This window comes from Sinocyclocheilus rhinocerous, unplaced genomic scaffold (genome assembly GCF_001515625.1).
Source record: "Sinocyclocheilus rhinocerous isolate Xijiao unplaced genomic scaffold, SAMN03320098_v1.1 scaffold257, whole genome shotgun sequence".
NCBI lineage: Eukaryota > Metazoa > Chordata > Actinopteri > Cypriniformes > Cyprinidae > Sinocyclocheilus > Sinocyclocheilus rhinocerous.
In genome coordinates, this window is record NW_015634026.1 from 1,345,061 (window position 1) to 1,369,406 (window position 24,346).

A 24,346-nucleotide genomic window follows, 5' to 3' on the forward strand; every position below is an offset into this window, starting at 1 on the left:
GCTTTGTCATTCATATGTAGGAAAGACAACAGAGTGCAACAGAAAACACTTTTTAAGCCATATATAGAAGTAGTTTTCTCATTCATTATTTATTTATTATTTCCAAAATATATTCAGTCCAAGAGTCTAAAGCCACGAACCAACCAAAAAAATCGCACAATTACAACCTTTTATTTTAAGCGTATGAATGTTTCTTGGGGAAAAACACTACCATATTGTGTGTACTTAAAACTACAATCCCACACTGTAAAATAGATTTTTAATTGTAAATTAAACAAGGATTCCTGGAGTATGTTTTACAAGAAAATACTATTTAATTTTTTTTCTATTTCAGAATTTAAATGTTCATTTAATGTTACTTGCGGTTTCATTGTACTTGTGAAATTTACTAGCAATTTCTAATTGTTTTCTACACAATTTGTTTTCTGTCTAAATAATACACACACACACATAAATGTTTAACGATTTTGAGTGTGGGGACTGACCAAATTGATTTTGTAGATTTTTAGCTAATATATGTATCAGAAATTGGTTGGATTGTGGCTAACATCATTCCTAGTCCAGAAGACATGAGCAGAAAATGAGATAGCTTCAACAAAAGCATGTATCACCTTAATCAAAAACCTCAAAGCTCATGGTAGGTCTATCTTGAAAGGTTTATACAGTGCCATTAAAAATACATTTAAAATTTTTTTATTTTTTTTTACTTCTGAGAGCCACCAGTTGCACTGTATTGAATGCTCTGAACCATTCATGGGATCTTTAAGAACACATACTGCATATATTCAATGAATTTATTGACCTTTGTTACATCGTTATCACAGTCTATGTAAAATCCCTCTGTGCGCAGTCAAGCAAGTGGTTGTACAGCAAGTCACGTAACTCTCACAGTGGGACGGACAACATAAAGATCAAGGCTAGTTACCAAGCTCATGCATTGTAAGTATTGCTTCATTTCAGTAGTTCATAGTTTCTCATGCACCCAATAAAGGCCTCCAAGTCTAATTTTCCAGCATGTCGTCCACTCATGTTTTCTCTTGCCTCAAGCACAACCATCTCCCTGCCCTCAGGTGGAGGATTAGTCTTGGTGGGCATCCAGCTCGCCCTTGGTTTCCTATGCATGTGCCTTGCCTCTTTCAAGCCTGTCCCTCTGCAAGCTGTTCCTGGACCCTGGCACTGCCCTCTGTTTTGCCCCCCACCATATTCATTTATCTCCATACACTCCTGTGACAGCCTCGGGTCTTAAGCTGGCGCTGCGGGCGACCGCTTCGCCTGTCCAAATCCACTCCGGTCCTCCCATCTGTTTGGCTCTGGACCGCGGGCATCTGCTGAAGGCTATTGTTGGGAACCGTCATATGCTGGGCCAAAAGGGCCCCAAGAGAGCCGCCGTCGTCCCGTGTATATGTCTGAGGGTGTGTTCAACAGTGTGCGGTTGTGCAATTGTGTATGTTTGCTTGTGGCACGAGCTCAGAGGAGCGGCGGCAGGTCTTGGCCCCAGTCAGGGTCTTTGTTCTGGAGCGGTCCGGAAGCAGGCGTGCTGTGAAACCCCACGCTGCCCTGGCGGAGCGGATGGAATGCCCTCCTGCAGCACGGACTTGACACCGGGTCAACACGCAGCCCATCTCCAAGAGGCACCGGGCGTATCTCGGAAGGAGGCCGTCACTGATGAAGTCCGTCCGCTGCTGCCAGACTTCAGGAATTGTTTACCCTGCTGCTTGTGGTGTCTTATTGATTGCATGCTTCATGAGACTCGATCTGCAGATGACGCGGTGAGCTGCTGAGATGGGCAAGAATAGAAAATCGCTCACAAATGTCTATAATGAGGATGACTTCTATACTGTTGTGGATGAAATTACCTTTTAAAAGTCCCTTTAAATCAAAATTGGAGTTTCGAGGCAATGTCTGATAACGTTAAGATGCTCCTGTAGGTACACTCGTATAAATTTACAAAAATAAAATGGACAGTCTTTCACTTCCAGAAAATTAAACCAAAAATACTGATGCAACCTATCTGGTTTATGACTGACAATCCAAATGAAATCCATAAAGAAAGAAACTGGTGTTCGTCAAACCATTTTGGTTATGGTTTATAAGATATAAATAAATAATAAAATATAAATGAACAAACAAAAAATATTTAATAGTCAATATTAATTCTACATGCTTGTTTCCTCTATTTTTATATTTAAACTACAATGTAATGTAATGTTCACTTATGTAATATTCGCTGATAAAGTATATATTTGAAAAAAATTAACTAATAATTAAATAACTAAATTAACTAATAATTAAATAACACTGTTAAATGTAATCTTTAGAAAAATAAAAATGTATATACATTTTTTATATTGCACATTATGCTGCGAATGCCTAAACTCACCTGTAGCACAAATGTATTGACTACAGAGCTTTATTGTTTTATCATTTGTTATTTTAAAATAAAATAAAATAAAATAAAAACAGCCATTTATCAGTAAAACAAATACAAGAAACTGGTAACAAATTAACAATAACCTTATTGTTACATGTTACCAGTTTCATGTAATTATTTTACTAATAAATGGCTAATATTCATTAACATTATTAATGCATTAGCTAACTTGGACGAAGAAATATGAATAAATACTGTAAAAAAATCTATTGCTCATAGTTTATGTTGGTTAATAAAAAATACAAATCTTCATTGTTTGCTCATTTAAGTTTGTTCAAAGTGCATTAACTTAACAGAACGATAAAAAATAAAAAAATCATTCCAGGGATGCAAAACATTACATTTTCAAAACATAAAAATTCATCGCGATTAATTGCATTCAAAATAAAAGTTTGTTTACATACTATATGTGTGTACTGTGTATATTTATTATGTGTTCATTTCAATATTACATTTTCGGCTTAACAAAAACAGACAGATTTATATCAGTGCATCTCTAATACACACCCTACAAGTATGCAATCCATTTGGTGACCTTTGTAGTATCATAATCAGTCAACTTCGATGGCATCACATGCTGAGCAGGCTGTACAGGAGATCACATAGCTTGCCTAGCAGGGTGGTTAATGTAAATATCAAGGCAACCAAACCCAATGAGCAGCAAACACACACACAATCACACCCGGATTCACCTGTTTCCCACTGTTGCACTTCAGCGGATCATGGTCAGAGATCTCTTTAGCCCATTTAGTTCACTCTATTCCCTGCTACGCCTTCTGCCACTGCCCATTAACATTTCATCAGGTAATTATATCCAGCAAACAGCCAAAAACATCACGTGCCATTACACTGTTAATGACAATGCGGAGAGCGAGCGACAGAACGGGAAAGCCAGAGGAAGGAAGTCGTTTGACAACAATAAGAGCAATAACAATGAAGATAGAGAAGAATATGAAATTCCTCCAGCTTATCGTCTTTCTCAGGATGTGTATTCTGTCTCTTTGCCTTTCATATCGTTTTCCAGCCGTCTCTTATATTCCAGTTTTTCCAGTGTTTGGAAGCGTTGTATAATTGAAAATGTTAGTTCCCAAATCATGAAAGATTAATGTATGAAGGATGCATAATTAAGCAGTTTAATTTCAGGCTTTCCGAAGCATTACTCATTCTTTTCACTTTCATTCTCTCTCTCTTTCCATCCCTTTCCTCTTTTCAGCCCCACACCCCATTTTTGCAGGCTTGAAGATAATCAGAAGAGACAAGTGCCTTTCATCTGAGCAATGGAATGATCTGAGAAGGGAGTTGTCTAGTGGGCTAAAACAAATCATCTCAAGTGTATTTGAGAAGGAGGATTGTACTGTATGTGTGAGCATTAAAGTGTATGAAGGTAATTTCAGAAAAAAAGTAAACAAAATCTCAAAATCTAAGAAGACTGCAGCACAATGCGTTTAGCAAGCAACTGTACAGTAGCAGCCTGCTGAATCTATAACAGCACAATAGCAAAAGTGAAATACATGTGTTTGTGTATTTAACTTTTTTTTTTTTTTAAGTTTGTGCATTTTGTGGTGATGCGATAGAAGGACTAGTTTCACCATAGACTATTTCTGAAAAGAACCATTTTTCTTAGTGTGAAGGGCATTTTAATCATCTTAAGAACCTTCTTTCACTAAAAAGAACCTTTTGTGCAATGGAAAGTCTCCATGGATGCTAAAGGTTCTTTGTGAAACCATCAATGCCAATAAGTGTAAGGTGAACTCTAAAGTTTTTGAGGTTAACATAGGCCTACTTCTAACCCAGTTTAATATCCAAAACGATAACCATGAATAAACCATGTGTAGGTTGATTCTTGCATTAGCATGGACTATTTGGCTTTTTAGACCATTTCTCTGCTTGTTTGAGAACCGCCAACCCTTTGACAAAACAATATTGGCTCAAAAGATGAAGCAAGTTTGAGGTAAGACTGCATTTCAGAATTGTAATGCTAGAAGAGGAACATCAGTTTATTTTTAAAAATCAACATAAAAAAGCATTCATAATCCATTTACTTTTGTTACATGACATATTTCTATGTGAAATAGAAAGAAACAAAATAGACTTGATTTTATTCATGTTGAATTAATTTGATTTTGAAAAGTGGGCTTTCTGTTCTAGAACAGACACAGACTTCAATGTAAATTTGCTAAATAGCTTTTATTTTCAGTCTAAGAGATCAAAAATGTTTTAGAGGTGAAGCAAGATTTTATATTTTGATTAAGATTAAGCTGACAAATATGCTTCTTCTTGGAATTGCATGCACTAATGAATAATGCATAAGAAGACCAACATTTTTAATAATAGAGTAAAAAGGGACACTTTGTATTTTATGTTGACTTTTAAAGGATGTCCGATGAATAAAAACATCTACCACTTTACTCTCTAAATCAATCTTTGACTGTACTCCTGCATGAGAAACTCTTTTTTGCACATCTTTGTACCAGTTGCAGTTTGTTTGAGGTTCACTAGCTTACCCGAAATGCTAAGTTGTGGTAAAACATTTTTAACAGTCGTCTCAGCAAAGCAGACTCGACTACACTCAGCATTCTGTCTCCTTGAACTGCTTTTCAGATCCAAACGTGAGACACACTCGTCTCTCAATTGCTACAGTAGAGAATTCTAAAGCTATGATGCAAAATAAAACCTTCAAAACACAGCGCCTATCAAAAAACCTATTAGCATGAATAATTCACACATAACAAAAGGACGCTGCATTTCAAAATAGAGTTCATAAGCAAAAAATAATTTCCATCCTCAGGGTTACAGAATGTATACTCCAACATTAATGTGGCATAATTCATGGGCACTATTATTTGTAAACAGCCAGTATGAGGTACAGCCTTTCCAAAGAACGCCTAAATGCAGAATATCCTACAAAGGACAAATAACATTACATTTGTCTGTAGGGTGCAGGTCGGAACAAGTCTAATGTTAATTCAGGAGCCTGGAGCTCGGTCGCCCTTCCCATCTAGTGCAGTCTCTTACACACACACACACACACACACACACACACCTCATGGGGACTGAATTGCTAAGTAGCTTTATATAACACCAGTTACCATTTAGATCCATGTTTTCATAATCTGATTAAACATATCCGCCACAGACGATTTTGGAAAAGTGTTTCATGGCGACCAGAATATAGGAGTGTTCAGAAAGTGTAAAACACTCCTAAACCCTGATAGCTACAGTACAGCTATGAGTCCACATTAGCCTGATTAGCGTTCCTGCGGCTAGATTTGATGCTAGTAACAGCAATGTACATTGAAAATACATATCCTGAATCCACTGTAAGTCACTTTGGATAAAAATGTCTGTAAATTACTATATGCACATGAAAACATGATAAAGGCACTGCTATGTTTTACAGGAGGAAGCAAAGATAAGTAGGAACAAAAAATACCTAGAAAAATATCTTTGAAGCCACAGTCTTCAGCAGAAGCGGAGTTTAGATTCAGTCATTTTCACAAGTTCACTAGCAGGGTACAAAACAACAAAATTCGTTAAGCAATCACCCTCCTGTCGGTTTCCCACAGCAGCGGTTCTGCTCTGGTTACAGACATTACAATTGTCATAAACTGGATTTTTACATTTTATGAAGAACATTTGAGTGGTGAACGTTGCACCCTGGTCCACAAAAGTTCATTCCTATTTTCTATACATCCTATACATTTATATATCCTGTTTGCTACATTTAAAAAATTAAAAAAAAAATTTAAAAAAAAACTCAATTCAAATGAGAATTCCACACAAATCTGGCTGCTGACAATATTATTGTCTGCCAGCTGAAAGATAACACACATTTGCGCAAAACACCCAATAAGCTGCACAATTTGAGAGCAAGTTACATGCTGAAGTTTAATACTTAGGTTAAAGGTTTGCAAGCATTACTAACAAAAATAATAATAATAATAATGAATTTAACTGCTCAAAAGCTGCACTGAACAAAACAAGCATTGTACAAGAGATGCCTTTGAGCTGTGCAATTACCACGTGGGTGTTTTTGGTTCTTTTTACAGAATTTTGCATTTGGCATCTGGCTTTAGCATCAATGCATTTTAATACTTCACCTGGCAAAAATACACGTACACTCTGAACTCCCAAATTGGAGAACTGGAATACCGTGGGACGCAGACACTACGTCTGGATTGGGAATGAATGTGTCTTGCAACTCCTCTACCCTGGGAGAAGAAACACAGACATAGTGTTGCCACTGTGGCATACAAAAAAGGTTTTTATCCAACAATAATTAGAACCCAAAGGAGAAAAATGAGAAACTGAGATACTGAGAGAATAAAAGCACAAGGAAGCTTCTCTGGAAAGTAAATAACTTAAAACGCACAATAGATCTTTAATGAAGATTCTAAATATCTTAAAGATTATGATGTTTTCCAGTCTACAAATCTTCAATCAGCCTAGAAGACAGATTCAATCAGATGTGTCTTCTAATACTATTAAAAACAATAATCCACCCTATCAAAGTGGAGATTGACTGTCATGCCGACATCAAAAGAATCAAATGCATCTTAAACATGATTATCAGTGCAAGATATAAGCTCGGGAACACTCATAAAACTCTCATTTGGCCTACTTCCTGTTAGATAGTTTAGCATAGTCAATCATACCACACAATAATATTCTATGTAGGGACCTACTTGATTCAAATTAGGCTTTCCTTAAGGCAACTTCGCTAACATGTAATTAAGGTCAGCATTATGCACACTGAGACTGGTTTCTCCACTAATTATCACCATTGGATGTCACAGGCTTTCCCACATACACCCACGCCCATGAAAATCTCATGCTATACTATTAATCCCATCAGCTAACATGCCTTGACATCCAACTGATTTAAACTATGTTTTTTTTTTACATCTAAGAACAAATCAGCATGCAAAGAGGAGGCACGCTACGTAAAGAATGTATTAATCTCTAATGTGAAAATTTAGATTGCACCACACATCGGCAACCTTGGAGTTGCACCTCTTCTTAACAAGACTCTAAACATGTTACAAATTCTCAAGCAGCCCATCTCGATCGAGAACTTCTGAACTAAGGCTCCAAAGAGGATGTCCCGTATGGCCTCTCTGTCTCCTGCAGGTGTACGCAACCTCTGCAGCATCCACAATCCAGGCTCTTCTGTAAGTGGGTCAACATGAATGCTGCAGGATGCAGGTTGTATATACATTCCTATGCGTGACAACATATGGCGCTTGTGGCATAAATATTAATAATAATAAAATGCTAAAACAGATTTTTTTCTTTTTCTTGGTGTGAAGGGCTAAATGGAGATTGGGTCTCTGCAATTTTTCTGTCCTCTAGCAATTAACTCGGTGATGGGGGAGGATGCCGGATTCTTGTAGAAAATGAGGGAGATAAGAGACCCAAGCCCCAGTGTCAGCTTTAGCTCCTCTGCCCCGATGCTGGCCGCAGGCTCGAGAAGATAGCAGAAGCTCTCTAAGTTTCCCCGAGCTTAGCTAGAGAAAGCGCATGGTGAAGATTCACAGATAATACAAGCTGCCAATCACACGGCAAGGGAGGATGAAGATGTGGGAATCTTAAGAAACGAAAACCACGAGGGGGACATCATGTGAAGGTTAGAGACAAGGCTAGACAGAAAGAAATTCAGAGTCAGGTGAAGCTAAGAAGATGAAGATGAAGCAATGAGAATAAAAAATGCTAAGCTGAGCAACAGCAGATGCGTCTTTGGCTAGACTGTGAGGTTGTTTAGGAATTTCAGATTTGAGCTTTGAGCAGCTAGTTCAGTATATATTTTTAACGTTTGAATGTATTAAGTAGTGGTGCTTTCCAAAGCACTTTTATTCGCCCAAACTCCAAACTTGCTCAAAACCCCAAAAATCCCACAGTGAAGAAGACTACCTACCTACGGACAAGAAACTTGGAAAAGAGACTTGGGTTATGGGGTATTTTGAATAAGACAATAAGCAACCACCGACAAGACCCTCGGAGAACACCTTACACGCATAGCAATGCCCTGGAGACCATGCAGAAGCACAATTGCATTGTAGCAGCAAATTTTGCACAGGTAAACACTAATTAAATCCATGTCAATCCTCAAAATCACATTTAATTTATATTAGCCATACTTCACTGGTGGTTCTTGGACACGTTTGCCACTGTCCTCGCAATTCAGTAAAAGTGAGGATTCGCTGCCCATGGCACACGTTTCAAACAGGGGCGCATTGATCTGTCTAAATCCTTTCTCAGCTCACCTCTCCTTCCCACAACACTCCGTGAAGGATGATACCTTCAAACCACACACACACACACACACAAGATCTTCAGAAAACGGTTTTGTTCTTCAATAAAACAAGCGCTCGATTGGAACCAATCCAGGCTGACCCCTGAGAGACCAAGGAGAATTGTGATCTTTCTTTTTTTCATACCGAAAGCCAACTTGAGATAAACAGTGCTCTTTCACTGGTGCACTTGACCAACACGGTCTGGGTTTTTTTCTCTCTGGAGCCCTCCGTAGCCAATTTCACTGCAACAGGAGGCTAAGAAGATAAAGCTAACCGGCAGCCTGCTCTAATCTGGAGTCTCTGTGTTTCAGCTTCGTGCATAGCTGACGTAAAGGGAGCCTGCGCTTTCAAGGACTTGATAGATAAACCTGACTGTGAGATGAAGATCAAGAGCCGTGATACCCAAGATATGATAGCAGAGGGGACAGGGACGCCATTCCCACCAAACCCACCCGTCTCCCCTCACCCTCTGCCCCGAGGGTGCTAGCAGGCTGTCACGAGAGAAGGCGGCAGTAAGGGTGCATGTGAAAGCAAACACCAAAGAAGGTGAGAGAGGGAAAAGAAGCATTTTCTTATTTCTGATTGAAGCAGTCCCATAGAGCTCCCCAGTGCAGACTAACACACATGCCGCTTCCTTTTTTTCTTGGCGCACTTAAACATGCACAGCATAGCTTTGAATTATTTACCACCAGGTATCCTTTCCTACAGCTCTAAGCTACTGCCAAGGCTTTTATGATGCACTTTTTCTGGAAAAGGGGGTAGGGAAGAGAAAGAAACATATCACTCTTCTTCTTGTTAGCATTGAACCAAGTATGCGTCTCCCACCATGTATGCCGCGACTTTAATCATGCACGTACAACCGCATGCTGTTTGATGAAATCATCTCCCTTCAACCTCAGACATGTGACTCCTGCATTGTTTGGCTACCTGTAAATCAGTGGCTCAGGTATTGAGGGCTGGTTTTATGCCGCAATCAAATGGAAATGGCTGGCGCTACGGTAATGAGATTGTCCAAATACAAATATCCAAATGTATAATGTTCGTTCTCGGCTCAAGTAACAAACCCAGGCTGCAACTATCCTGCAAGCCATCCTGCAGAGAGAGGCACATTAAAAGCTATATATCTGGATATCGCAGGGATATTAGAAGGCGGGTTGGCAGGAGATTATCTGGTTTATCGGTTAGCCTGCTCTATATCTAAGGAACATCACGAAGACGGATTTTATTACAGAAAGTGCCTCGCTAGACCGCAAACTATTACACAAGATCGTGCTAACCAATTTGCTTTCACACTTCACCGAGTGCACGAGGTCTGGCCGCAAGCCGTGCGTTTTCATCAGCGGATGCTCTAACCGCCGATTCCAAGTCGGTTGACGTGTACCATCAATAACAAGGCGCCGTCAATGAGGCAAGACTAGACAAAGACATCACTTGTGATCGGTCCATATTTCATGAGATTCATTACCCAGGACGCTGCGCAAATGCGCTAATTGCTTGTTGCCTCATTGCAAATTCACTTTGATAATGGAAAGATGTTGTCTCTATTAATGAAGTGTTGTTCAGTGCATTATTCAGACTATGTATCCCTGTGATGAAAATTGGCCCCCTCTCAAAACACCCTGCTTGGTAATTGCCGTGCAAATGGGCACATCAGAGCTTTCGGCTTTGCACAATGCCAGTCAGCAGCTAGTCGTGCACAATCGAGACTCTGGCTGCCCATCAAAATGTGCCAGGCCGTTTCAGACCAGGCGCTCCTGAGTGGAGTTACACCTCTCCAGAGCTGGGCTTTATAAGAACTGACAGGCTCCTCTGGCTTTTCACGGCACCTCGGAGACCCTGATTTCCCGTGTAAGTGTGCGCAGCCAGCAGGTTCAGTGATTTTGCACAAACCATGCAGAGGAAGGTGCCCCCTCCTCATTTCCAGTTCATCAGCAGGTATTTACTATGAGCCAACTTTAGCGAGAGCTTGACTTCTCAAGATTGCTACTGCTGCAAAATGAAATGCAGGACAAATGTGTGCATTAACAGGTCCTGTTTACACCTAGAACTGTATTAACATTTGTCTGTAATTTTTTCCTGTATGTATGAATATTAATAAAAATCCTCCTCTTTGAGAATGTTTCACTTTGTAGAGTAACTAAAAGCAGTATATTTTGGGTGAATTCACAGATTGAGGCCTTTTTTATTTTTTTTTGCCATTTTTGCTTTTATTGTAACAGAACAGTATTAGACAGGAAACGAAGTGGGAGAGGGGGGACAGGATTAGGAAAGATTCGTGAGCTGGGACTCGAACTCGGGACGCCCAAAGCGCAATGGCATTATATGTCGGCATACTGCTCACAAGGATATTGGCACGACAGATTTGGGCAAATATTTTGCAATTCTGCGACTAAAAAGGGGCCTGAATTTACCTGAACTCAATCATACTACGTGTTACAAATACTTACAGTAGGTTTGCTGTTGATCAAACAGGATGCTAGTTATTTAATATTGTCAAGTTATTTAGAGGCCATGCATCACTGTTATGTTTCTCAAGGGAAAGGCTACATACTGTAACTTGGTTTGTCAAAACTTTTAACAAGAAAATAAAATCCAGATCTCATGAAAACCAGACAGAAAAAATAATAATGCATTACCTCTGGGGGCTTCCATATGTTTGGAAACAAACTTGAACTTGTTCTATGTAGCCATCCTTGTCTTGTGTATTAATTAGCTCTAAATATTTCTGTGCAATATTTCTCACAGCTTCAGCATATTGAAAATCAATGGATAGACTCCAGATGAATGCTGTCCATTCATTCAGCTCTAATTCAAGAAACAGATATTTTTTTTTTTAGTCTGCCTTCTGCAGAATTGTTTATTCTGCACAACATCAGAAGTGCAGTTTAGAAGAAACATCAGCCTCAGGTGATCTAATCACAAGTGCACAGTGCAAAATACGTAATTGGGGTCCAAAATGATAGGAACTCAGTTAATTAGAGAACATGCATGGCCATCTATCTTGACTGATCACTTTTAATCGGATCACCTGACCCTGAGGTTGCATCTTGTTGCATCATTAACTGTGAATACAATTAAATTAGGCCTTATTTTACGTGCAGAATCAACGTTTTTACAGGTGATACTAAAGGGGTGTTCATAATGACAGTGATTTGCATCGACAAAGTGATCTGCAATTTTTCTTTTCAGTGAGAGATTTCTTATGACACATGTGACAGAGACCAATGGTGATGCAACAGAGCTCAACTTTATGCAAATGAGCAGCAATGTGATACAGTGACTACCAATGACACAGCAGTGTGAATGTGAATACTAAAAGAAGAAAAACGTTAAATATTACAGAATTGTCTTGCAGGACATGTTTAAGCAGGACATGTTTAAGCAGGACATGTTTAAACATTTCTCTTTATCTCAGAATCTCAGGATAGTTTGTTCATTAAAAAATTCTTAGACTTTTAAAGATACAAAGTTTCTCTTGTTGAAACCAGCATTTCATGTTTTACAAGACAGAAAATTATGAGACAAATCATCACCGCAACCATCAGATTCTGAGATGATGCTTTAATTGAAATGCAGGATGCGTCGTTCCTCTGGGGTAAACCTGCCAGGAGGTGTTTTTATTTATTTTGCCTGCAGTTGTACACAGCTGTAACATCTCGAGGAAGAACTTGCCGAGTTGTACGTTCTTATCGAAGCAAGGACTTCACCGTACCAGATTTTTAAACAAGATTTCATCCTCAGCTCTATGGATTAGGAACCCAAAAGGATCCTGCTGTCACATTTTATCTTTGTAGCATAGTTATGAAGCTGAGATGGAAGCCAGGCTCATACAAGTTTGACGTGTAATCTCACATCGCTGCCATAGGTAAAAAAAAAAAAAAAATGTATATAAATAGCAACAGGGGTATGTGAAAAGCTCAAAGGGAACATACTGCAGCACTTTTGATCTTACTTACACAGATAAACATTGTGTCACGTGACTGGTTAATGTGCTCGTTATTTCACAGGTAAATACTGTATAATTAATAAAATAGTCAAAGGCTTAGTCACCTAGCATCTTTGTAAATATTGTATTGTAATTGAATGTCACTGACAAGAGAGTCTAGTTTGCATTAATCAGCTCTTTTACAAATGCTGAGTCAATTCGGTATATTCATATACTTTGTAGCAGTTACATTTACTATACTGCATAAAATAAGTCTTCAATTATTTCATTTCTGACATGACCTAATTATTCATATACTGATTTTATTGCCATCTCAACATAATTTTACATTTCTATTTGTAATATTCATAATCAAAAAGTCAAATATGGCTTAAAAAAATAAAACAAAGGAAAAAAGAAAAAAAAAACTTAAAGAGCAACATTTTTAACAATGCAAACTAAACAGTCTAACAGCTAAAGCACAGCACTCTGTCAGCAGGATAATTCAAGTAATCAACTACCATAACTGCTGCCATGTGCAGTAAAATGTACTTTATATTGCATGTGATTTTTGTTGCACATGCTTTTTTCCCAGTTATTGGACATTAGAACAGACATAAAAAATAATTTTCCACCACATTCTGCAAATCAAAGAACCAACAAATCAAAGACTTCCCTATCTTGTTAAATGTATTATTCATTTAAATTCGGGTTTGAATGCCTTTTTAATGAGGCATCGGGTGCAGCTTGTAATTTGTACAAAGTACATTTTTGCACAGAACAAATACAAAAGTGAAAATAAAGAACATCTGGATCTGATGGCATCTAACTGCATTTCTAAATAATGAATAACTACATTAACTCATTTCCACTCATAGTGCCACTGGGGGAAAAAAATGATGCATGACTTGCTGACCCTTTGCATTGATACATTATACATAATCTGTTTTCCATAGCTCAAAGCACATGACAAAGACAAACGCATTTTCAAAGAGGACAATGCAACCGGTGCAGACCAGTGCATGACAGATGGAGGAAATGTGAAGGAAACTTGTCTCATTCCAATAACCAATAACCGATCTACATTTTGAAAGATTCTGCATGCTTCAAATGAGAAAACAACTGCATCTCATTCAACAAACATTAGCTTACTATGAACAGCCTACTATATATAGCCTCAGTCTCAATGCATTTAATGTTTTAGTTTATAATGTCACAGAGGAAAGCTGACCTGTGAAAACATGCTAAGTTTAATTTCACACTCTCATTTGCAGTGTGCCTCAGTAATCATTTAAATGCAGATCACATGAAAGCATATCACGCTGAAATTGCTTTGAGTGAACTAACCTGTGCTGTCTTTAAAAACGCTTCTGAGCCGAAAAGCACTAAAACAGCAACTCAGCGCCGCTTGAATTAATGAGGCTAACGTGTGGGAATATTTTCCGAGCGCTATCTGAAGACGCGTGCGTCCTGCAGACTAGGTGGGGTGTTTCGGGGGGACCTGAGAGTTGTAATTGCCTCTGTCTGAGCCTCCAAAACCGCTGCTGACATTAGACACTGCTCATTTCAAAGAGCGCGTCAGATGCAATGCCTCCTTCAAACGGAAACCACTTCATTTCATCCACATCGTTTGAAAACTCGCCACACGCGGGTGTCAGGAGTATGCAGCTCTCGCTTAAAAAGGTTTGTAACTACAGAGCTGAGGGAACAATGACAACTGAGAATTATAAACATAACTGGAAGCCATGTTATTAATTACTCTGTGAATTCTGTGTTGTTTTCTTTGATTCATGTGAGCAAAGTCACAAATACCAGAGCAAAAATGCAAGTATATGAGGCAGTGTTATGACAAGCATGTGTAATGCTTGACATGATGTCTTGCTATAATGATTCTGCAATCTCACAACACAATCACACTCCCATCATCCACTGACAACAATGCTGTAAACACTGCCACATGCTTCTCTTGTATATCCAGTATATTATATGATGCTCAATAATCCACAAGTGACAATGTGTGGTCAGCTAACTATCACAAAACAGACATCAATAGGGTGACCAGGACCCCAATTCAAAGCAAAAACTTGGCTGAAAGAGACTACAGGATGATACAAGACATATGAAACTAGCACAGATGTGTAAGAAATCAGTTAAGATGGTCAATTATATAGTTTATCATCACCATCCAATAACATATAAGTGCAGAATGCTGCCATTGGCCAATCAGAATCAAATATTTCAGAGTTTACTAATGAAATATAATGCTAATATTAAGTACTCCACTGGGGGTGAGTACAGTATAAAATCTGAGAATTTGTAAAATACATAAATGGTCATATTATTATAAACTGATATCATTATTGCAATATTATATCGGTCATGTAAGTTGAAAAAAAAAAAGGAAAATAATTATTAAAATCTGTTCCATTTACAGTAGTCAACATTTGAAGTGTATCAAAAAAAGTTCAAAGTTGTTCTAAGACAAGAATGGGTATTGTTTTGGTTTTAGGACTACTTTGATAAAAGGTTTTGATCCACTTCAAATGTTGACTAGTGTAGTATGATTATCAATATCAGATAATTATATCCAAAAAGTACAGTACAGTTCAGCAGTGTTGTTGTTGACTAAAAAACTAAAAAAAATGTTGATTAAAAAATAACACAAAAAAATTGTTCAAAATAATTATAAATATTAGATAAATGTCGACTTAAAAGAAACATGGAAACAGAAATAAAACAAGTTGAAGTACTGAAATTACTGAAACATTTCAAACTAAACAGATTACTAAATAGATTTAAAAAAGACAAAAATGCATTATATATAATAGCATATAAATAATATTAATCACTACAGATTTTTTTGTAAGATAGTAAGACATTACTTTACATTACTCAGGCATTTCATCTCCATACTGACAAATAGATAATGGTGTTTAAATTTTATCATGATCATTCTCCATTTCTCAAATGTATCTATGCATGTAATGACTCCTAAAAGCAATAACCAAGAATTGACTAAAGCAAAACTGTGCAAACAAAACCATGATACAAGCTGAATCATGATAAACCAGAAAGAGTGCCCGCTGATAATACTAATAAAATAATGCAATAATATATATACTATAAACAAAGAAACACTAACCACAAAAACACAATTAAATGTAGTTCAAGGCTCCTTTTCCCTCTCTTAAAAAAGTGCTTCAGGTGACACACAACAGGTGAAAAACCCCCTACATAATATTAATCACTACAGATTTTTTTGTAAGATAGTAAGACATTACTTTACATTACTCAGGCATTTCATCTCCATACTGACAAATAGATAATGGTGTTTAAATTTTATCATGATCATTCTCCATTTCTCAAATGTATCTATGCATGTAATGACTCCTAAAAGCAATGACCAAGAATTTACTAAAGCAAAACTGTGCAAATAAAACCATGATACAAGCTGAATCATGATAAACCAGAAAGAGTGCCCGCTGATAATACTAATAAAATATTGCAATAATATATATTATAAACAAAGAAACACTAACCACAAAAACACAATTAAATGTAGTTCAAGGCTCCTTTTCCCTCTCTTAAAAAAGTGCTTCAGGTGACACACAACAGGTGAAAAACCCCCTACACCTGTGAACAAGAAACTAATTCTGGGTTAAACTGCTCCGGGTGAGGAAGGGAGAAAGAGAGAGTGCGAGGGGGGTATGATCTGTGACATTTAAGGTACTGTGAAGGTGAGCTGCTGTGGGCGCCTGCTATGAGTGACAGGTGATAAATACAACGGTCAGCCCGCAGCTCTGCCTCACACGCTAATCGTATGGAAACCTTTCACGCCGTGTCCCACCTGCCACCAAAACCCCTCACCTCCGTCTGCCCTGAAACCACCCTCCTCCTCCACTCTCTCGAAAATTACACTTTCACCTTTAATTAGCCTATTTAACTGACAGAAAACAGGAAGTAAAGAAATATATAAATAAAAAGTACCATTTCAAGTAGCGTAAAACAAATATACTCTCATTCACCTTCTGCAGTGCGTTTAAACAGATCCCGTGGCCACTTTTTGTGTTGTTCCTTTCTCCACTGGTCATTTGTATGTGTCCAAAGCACAAAAGGAAGTGCCAACAAACAAGACATCCATCACCTTGACAGACAAAACAAATTACACACTGAAGAGAACCTTAATGTGTCACCCAGGCTAATAGTGTCAAGGCCGGCTGCCGGTGAACCTGCGCTCTCCCCTGTGTCCGTTCATCCGCTCGGGCTGCTTTTAGACGCGAGGCTAACCACAAGACACCGCTGTGAGCACAGAAATCTAAAGCACTTCAAAAAACACTGTTGTTACATCAACACTCTTTTTGTTTTTGTGAGTTTTTTTCTGAAGCGTTACATATTCAGACATTTCACTGAGTTTATGGAGGCTGTTTCTTCACAGCTTCAAAGCGAGATAATACTAAAGTGATGTCTTTCATCATTTCGCTGAGCTCAAGCTCAGTTTGATGATGACAGCCCGCGAACTTTATGCAATATGTGACCTGCTCCATCTTTTTGAGCCGTTTGACCCAAAAACACACGGAGTTGCATGCACTGAATGAACAAGGAAAGTCTATCTAATGGTACAACTATTGTGCTTCTACTCCAAATCGTTATATTATCAAGATATAAGCATCTACATGAAGTATAATTTAATTCATTAATTTCATATATTTAACTGTTTTTAAGTACAGTATTACTGAAAATGGTGGCTGTCATAAAAACTTGCTTCTCAGAAAATGGTCTCTAATGATTCTAAACAACTTTCTGAGAGAATCGGGACTTTTATTCAAATATATGTTTAATATAACATACAAGATCAAATTAAGATATCAGTAGTAAAAATGCAAGGAATTTCTAATATAATGCATATATATTGAACATCATATATTACGATTTTAGTGATTTTTACTAACTAACAAACTACGGGCATTCAATGACTTTCCTGAGGTAAATAACATCAAGTGACACGTGACTTTCAACATACCTTCTGAGGCTCATTCACGATTTTTTAAACATGCAATTTCTTGAAACTTTTGAAGGTGAAGTGTCCAGTAAATGGCACTAAAATGCATTCAGATAAAGGTGAATTTGATGCTCGGTCACCTTTGAAAATAACATACCTAGCAAACATAAGATAAAACAGATTAGCCTGAGCAATCATGCTATTTTAGTTTGTTTCTACAAGTATTTGAGCGGTTTTATCATGACTCGTGTTTCCCTGGACTTACTGTATCAGGGGGCCTACCGAGCAAGTTTACCACATCAGAAAAGCCATATGGAGCTGGCTACTGTGACTAGTGGACGTTTCATCTGACAACTGCAATGAACTGTATTTATATATTTACATTTATGCATTTAGCAAACCCTTTTGTCCCAAGTGACTTACAAATTTAGATACATTTTTGGAGCTTTGTTAAAATATAGTCAAAGAGATGTTTTTCCAATAAGCCAGGGTTGCATATACTGTTATATGATAGAGTGGCTCTTCACACAAAGACTTGGTTGAGTTCAGCAAGTAAAATATATCCATGATCTATAAGCATCTGGCTAAACAACCAAGTCTGCAGAGTGGATGGATGGATACAGAGGGTTTCGTAAAGCCAATAAAAGTATAATTACATGCCTTCGGCTTTGGTGACAATGTGTGGCGCTGGTGACAGCTACCAGGGCTGCAAAAAGGCAGGAAGGATTACCATCACCCAGCCTCTAGTCACCTCAGCGGGGGTCACCTTGAATGCAGCCTTACAATTTTACCAGTCATTAAACACCAAATCGAGTCTCCACGCACACCTTCCTCATCATCGCACAAAACTGACAAGGCCGTCACATTAGAACTGCAGCATCTCCCTCTAGACGAGCAGAGACACGGGTTGAGGTGTCTTTGCGGCTAAGCTAAACTGTGTTTGACATAATAACGTTGTGTACTCAGACTGTACTCCCTGCCAAACAGATTAGGGCTCTGAGACTCAAAACAAGCCCTTGGAATTAGCATTTATTCAAATCAACGTGATGAAATTGACATTTCAAGTTCAGCGTCTTCATTGTCCCCTTGTTTTTTGTTTTTTTTTCCATTTAACCGGCTTGTACTCTCCACAACCAGCGTCTGGTGACATAGTCAAAGGTATGTGTTGACGTCGCTTACTTAATATTCTTCGTGTTCAATATCTGAAGCGCCGAGCCTTACATATTCAGCAATTGGGAGATATTTTTCAGGCCAGACAAAGCGCCCATGATAAATTGGACAATAAACACTCTAATCTAATATGGCAGACGTGCGCAGGAGGCTAATGGGCTGCTGAATATGAGCTTAGTGTACGCAGGGACGCTTCCTGAAGCGGGCCAGCAAAGGATTAGCACAGCTCGCAGTTAGCACCATTACGCCCAGGCTTTTATTCCACAGAACTGGTGTCTTTTGTCCCGAGTTTAGTTTTTTAAGTGGGCGCAGTACGAACAGGAAATTGGTTACAGGAACTGATATGCAGGCGGTATTGAACAGTCAAATCATAGGATGAGCAACACTGAGATCTAATAGCTATATTTAGACCACTGCTTTGGACTATTTTTACAGGCAGATAATGAAAAACAAGGACCACGGATGAAGACAAAAACTTGTCAAACACAAGAAAATAGATTTTTCTGAAGGATTCAGCCTTTACTGTGCCACATCAATGCCATTTACATCCCTAACGCCTGACGGCTGTTCAGCAGGTATTTCAAGCTCAAAGTATTTCAAGTATATTCGTAAACTTCTGAGAATGTTTTTAAGTTTGTCGAGATGTGCACTGACTTTAACAGCACAGTCTCCTGGAATAGGAGTATCATGTGGGTGTTATTTAATATTCAACATCCTGGTTATACAATTTCTTAGGGCATTTTTTTTTTCTTTTACATGAAATTCATTAGCCTGGTGCAGCAGCTCCCCGGAGCGCTCGAAAGCTTTCAACAAAATACATTTTGATTACACAATGCCCAAAATAATCTCTTTAGAACCAGAAGCGAGTCTTGCTTTTAGCTGGAAAAAAGTTTCATGCCCTTCAACTCCATCTTTCTTTATTTGAGAACAATGAATTATGAAACGTGCCAATGAGAAAGGCCCAAACAGAATGATACGTCATATATGTATTTATTTTTATTTCAGCCAAGTTAATTCAAGGCTGCAGCTTTGCATGAATTCAGTCCTAACTTGCCAAACTCCTGTAAGAAGAAATGATAAATCTCCTTAAAAGCAGTGTAAGATAATATAACCTATTAAATATTAATGATAATAAGTAATCTTCATCTATCAATGTGACCACTGATAGCCTGAAGTTATTTTATCATTATAGTCTATTAGTGCATAAATTAAGGTCTTAAGGGTTAATGAAGAGTGAATACGTTTTGTTAATAATGCAGAAATATCATACAGCAGATAGGACGATCCCTGGTTCATGACATTGAGATAAAACAGGATTTATCTTCGTATTTTCTGCAAAAATGGGATCTTAACACAATAGGGTATGAAATGAACACCCACCAAGTGCCAAATGAGAGTCAGGATGGAAAATAAAAAATTGCCGGTTGTCTTACGCAAAATATTTAATTAAATAGGAAATAGTTGCAATGATAGTCTTGCTGATGCAAACGATGTGGTTAGCTGAAATTAAAAAAAGACATTGAATCTGCCTACAACAGAAAACATATATTGCGATTCTAGTGCATCTCACTTTTACCTCAATGAAAAATGTACAGTCATGAGTGAATAAAAAAATATGGTGCCTACAGATATTTCACTATAGAACTATGTTTCAACATATTAAGCAATGAAAATGAAAATGTGGAACAACACTACGCATCTTCATGTTTCAGTATCACAAATATTTAAGGAAAAAAAACAGCTACATTTTAAAAAGTAGTTTTTGTCAGTGTTTTTGCATATATACAGTTTCATTACTAGAAAAAAAAAAAGTTAATTTTGGACCTTGTCACACAAGCAACCCAAGAGGTACCTTTTTTGGCTACATTTTTAAATTCAAGCTCTTTTTTTGCATGTTTCCCCACAGTTTACGTTGATATAGAACAGCGACACTAGATTCCCATCTTCCAAGACTGCAACTCAGGGACACTGTCATACGTTAAGCCACTTAAACTTTCCTTTCCTGAAGAATGTACAAATTTAGTGTCACTTCCACTTCTGAAAGGATGTTTTTGGCCTAGAGACCGTCAGCCTCCAGCGGAAGAATCCCATTGGATGAAAAAGTGAGATAATTCCTTGAGGGATCTTCTCGCTGGTCTCGGTCCAAGCTGAGCTGGTGATGTTTAAGTCTAATGACATGATTTGAGTTGTGACATCATTTGAGGAACAAGGAGAAGGGTCATCGGACACTGTTTATCCTGTAGGGGGGTTTTAAACAGGATCATGGAGCAGCGATGAAGTTCTGAAGCCAAGTCTTAGATGCATCAAAATAATGACAACTTCAACTACTCTTGACTATAATGCTAAAAGGCACTCAAAAATAACTCACAGCAAAAATAAAACAAATATATTTAAAGAGGTCATAGGAAGGGTTTAAATAACTCTAAAGCCAGCTGACATGCACCGCATAATCTTTTTAGGAGCAAAAAGTGAAACTAAAGCACTTGTTACCAAAAACAGCCTCTCAGATCTGCAATCCCGCAAAGAGAGAAATAACACTTTATTAGATGGCCAGCTTGACCATCTGTGGGTACATTGAAAAGTCCATTGGGTTCATTGTGATACTGCTCATAACTAAATATATATGTACTTGCAAAAATTTTTCTTAAGAGAAAAATATATATAAACATGCAATGCCAGTCAAAAATGTTTGATTGATCTCTCCTCAGCAAGCCACACAATTTAAGATATCATTCATGTCCACAGCACAATGGTGCATAATAAGTTGCAAACCAAATATTAATAAATAGTTATTTTGACTTGACTTAGCAAGCACCACTAATTAAAAAATGAGTACGCTTGTCCAAACTTTTGATTGATATAAACCCTTTTGGACTAATGTTAGTGTGTCTTTGACGCAAGAAAAAGCAAGAGAGAGAAAGAGACGGAGAATGGAAATGAATAGAAGACAGGGGTGAGAGGGTCTTAGGCCGTAAAATCTACGTCCTCCCATCCATCAGCCTCTGCGGTCATCTCTGCAGCATAAAATCCCCCATAAAACACTGTTACTGTTGGGAACACTCCCCACAGCAATTAGACAGCAGCTTCATTAGAGAGAGTGTGACGGAAATGGCAGTATTCAGAGGAAGGGGCAGCGCGGGGCAGATGTGCTCTGATCATAGAGTCCAATCCGGACAAATATTTCTTCCCTTCTTTCCATCAAGACCCGAAATAGAATATAACATGGTGTTTTTAATGATGATACGTCCAGAATGAATAATAGTTATATGTGCCAGTTAAACTTCAGTCAGCAGATCAGATCTCTCACGAACACACACTATGAAAATCTCCATGTTAAATTGAATACTTGGCATCAATATTTGGTCAATGCTGGTGAAAAATCAACTAAAAGTAGTGCAACATTCATCAGAAGCATGACAATAGCACTTGTAGCTTCTCGAGTTGCAAGCTAGATGTTTAGCAATTAGCTGTGTAGCATGACAAATTGCTACAGCTATTTTTATTGTCACTCTGTGTTGCTCAAATAGATTTACAGCCAAAGAAACAGAGTCAACAAGCAAACAAAATCCTCTGAATAAAAGTTGTGAAACAAAATGATCAGTCTCAAAGAAATACAAATTAAATATTGCGTACTAAATGTCAATGTAGTTAACTATGTGTTAGCAGCTAGTTGTTTAACAACTTAAAACAGAATAGTTAAATAAAAGGCAATGCCTCCTTACATGGTGTCAGTTTAGTTTGCTACTTTTTTAGCAACTAGTTTCAAAAGAGTAGCTTGACTGTAGTTTACCTTTAATACAGGAGTATTTAGCTGCTTGCCAAAGCACTGTAGCTTCAAAATAACTTTTGGAGTGGTGCAGTGCACATGCTGTAGATATGTTGGAGCCTAGGTGTTTACACTAGTAGTGTAGGTTTGAATCTGGCTAACGTGTTCCGATTCCATCCCCACTCGCTTCACAATAATTTAATGCAATCTCCACCGTATCTAATAAAAAAGCAGCAAAAACCAAATGCAAAAAAGATTGAATACTTGGCAAAACTGTGATAAGCTGAAAATTGCACCCAAATCTGTCACCCAAAGCTTAAAAAAAAGAATACTGTTCATTTTAGTGATAAATTTCCCTTCTTTTGAGGTGTGTCTGCGTTGAGCATGTACATGTGAGCATATCAGCACCCCATAGACCACCACACTTCAGCTCCCCGGAGAGACATTATTACCAGTTATGAAAGCCGCGGTCTGGTTGGGGGCACTCTGTCGAGATGTTGCGACATTGACAGTGAGGGGAGAGAATAATTGAATGTGCCATTGTTGCACGGCACTCTGCAAGCGCTCTGTGCGGCAGACTGTTCAGAGGAACAGAGAAATTATTATTCTCCCGTGCACAGTTGGTATCACTTGTCTCGCAGGCACATAATGGTGAGCGTTGAGACATCAGTGAAGCACAGGCCCGCGAGAGAGCCTGAAATCCATTTTCACACGAGCAGCAAGTTGTGAGAATTGTTAATTGCTTCTCCGATTCTAGCCACTCTGAAAATCTGGCCACCCAGGACCCCAGGACTCCCAAGTTGGAAAGGATCGCGAATTGGGATCCATAAGCGAGACATTGCTTTTCCTCATTAGTCTCCAGGCAGCAGTAGTGACTTGCATGAAGGTGCTCCTTGGTCACAACCAGACGGAGGCCTGAAGAGAGAATTACTCTTCTGAGCTTTGGGTTTATGTTAATTTTCATGGACTAGTTTCACCACGAAGCTAGACAGCCAAGTGCATTAGAATTCAGTACACTTCTGATGGTGTGTCTTAACGTCTCCTCACAGTGGGCAGACTACAGGTCCTCATGCGGTCCAGGGTTTGCCATATGGAGGGAGTGCATTTCAGGGGTTCAGTGACCTGAACAAAAGGAAAGGGAAAAAATATCTGGTGGAGAAAGCAGCGGTGGATATTTCAAGGCTGAGTTTGAAGGGAATGCTGGGTTATGGAGTAAAACAGATGGAGGGTGACATTGAGTGGGTTCGGTTTGCCCTCTAAATACCATGCCCCTCAGGTGGCCCAGGAGAATAAACCTCTATTAGGACAGAGAGATTGACTGGCACATTCAAATTTTGTGAGGGCATAGCTGCGCAAGAGTGTGTGTTTATGTCAGGGAGAGAACGAGAGATGGAGCATGAGGTCCGACTTGGCCCCTGAGAATACCCCACTATCAGAAAGTCCATGGTGACAGTCACATTTAAATACATGGGGAGACAACATTCTTGAATTTAATTTCAGATAACCTGGGAGACCACGGAAGCAGAACAGAAAAACACATACTTTAAGTGCAAGAGTGCTAACTGGGGCCAGGGCTACAAGGTTCTCTCCATTCAGCCCTTTCAAAAGCACTAACAAAAAAGTAAAAATATTTAATGTGCTGTACTCACACAAAATGTGATGCACAATGACATATTAGGGCTGCATGATATTGGAAAAAAACTCACATTGCGATATTTAGTTTTTCTGCGATATATTGCGATATGGAAAAAAAAAAAAAAAA

At 38.4% G+C, this 24,346-nt stretch overlaps 1 long non-coding RNA gene across 3 annotated transcripts in view; it reads right to left on the bottom strand.

Annotated features, from left to right (window-relative positions):
* Window positions 1–805: 805 nt before the first annotated feature.
* LOC107745190 (uncharacterized) overlaps window positions 806–24,346 on the bottom strand; it is a 38,051-nt gene continuing 14,510 nt past the window's right edge. Inside the window, exons 2-5 of one of the 3 annotated variants that reach the window (XR_001640574.1) lie at window positions 6,532–6,642; window positions 5,865–5,936; window positions 1,857–1,922; window positions 806–1,777 (exon numbers count right to left, since the gene is read on the bottom strand). This is a non-coding gene — a long non-coding RNA (uncharacterized LOC107745190). Of the gene's footprint in view, window positions 1,778–1,856; window positions 1,923–2,938; window positions 3,010–5,864; window positions 5,937–6,531; window positions 6,643–24,346 lie in introns of those variants that run through there. The other 2 variants (XR_001640576.1, XR_001640575.1) reach the window with 2 other exon arrangements.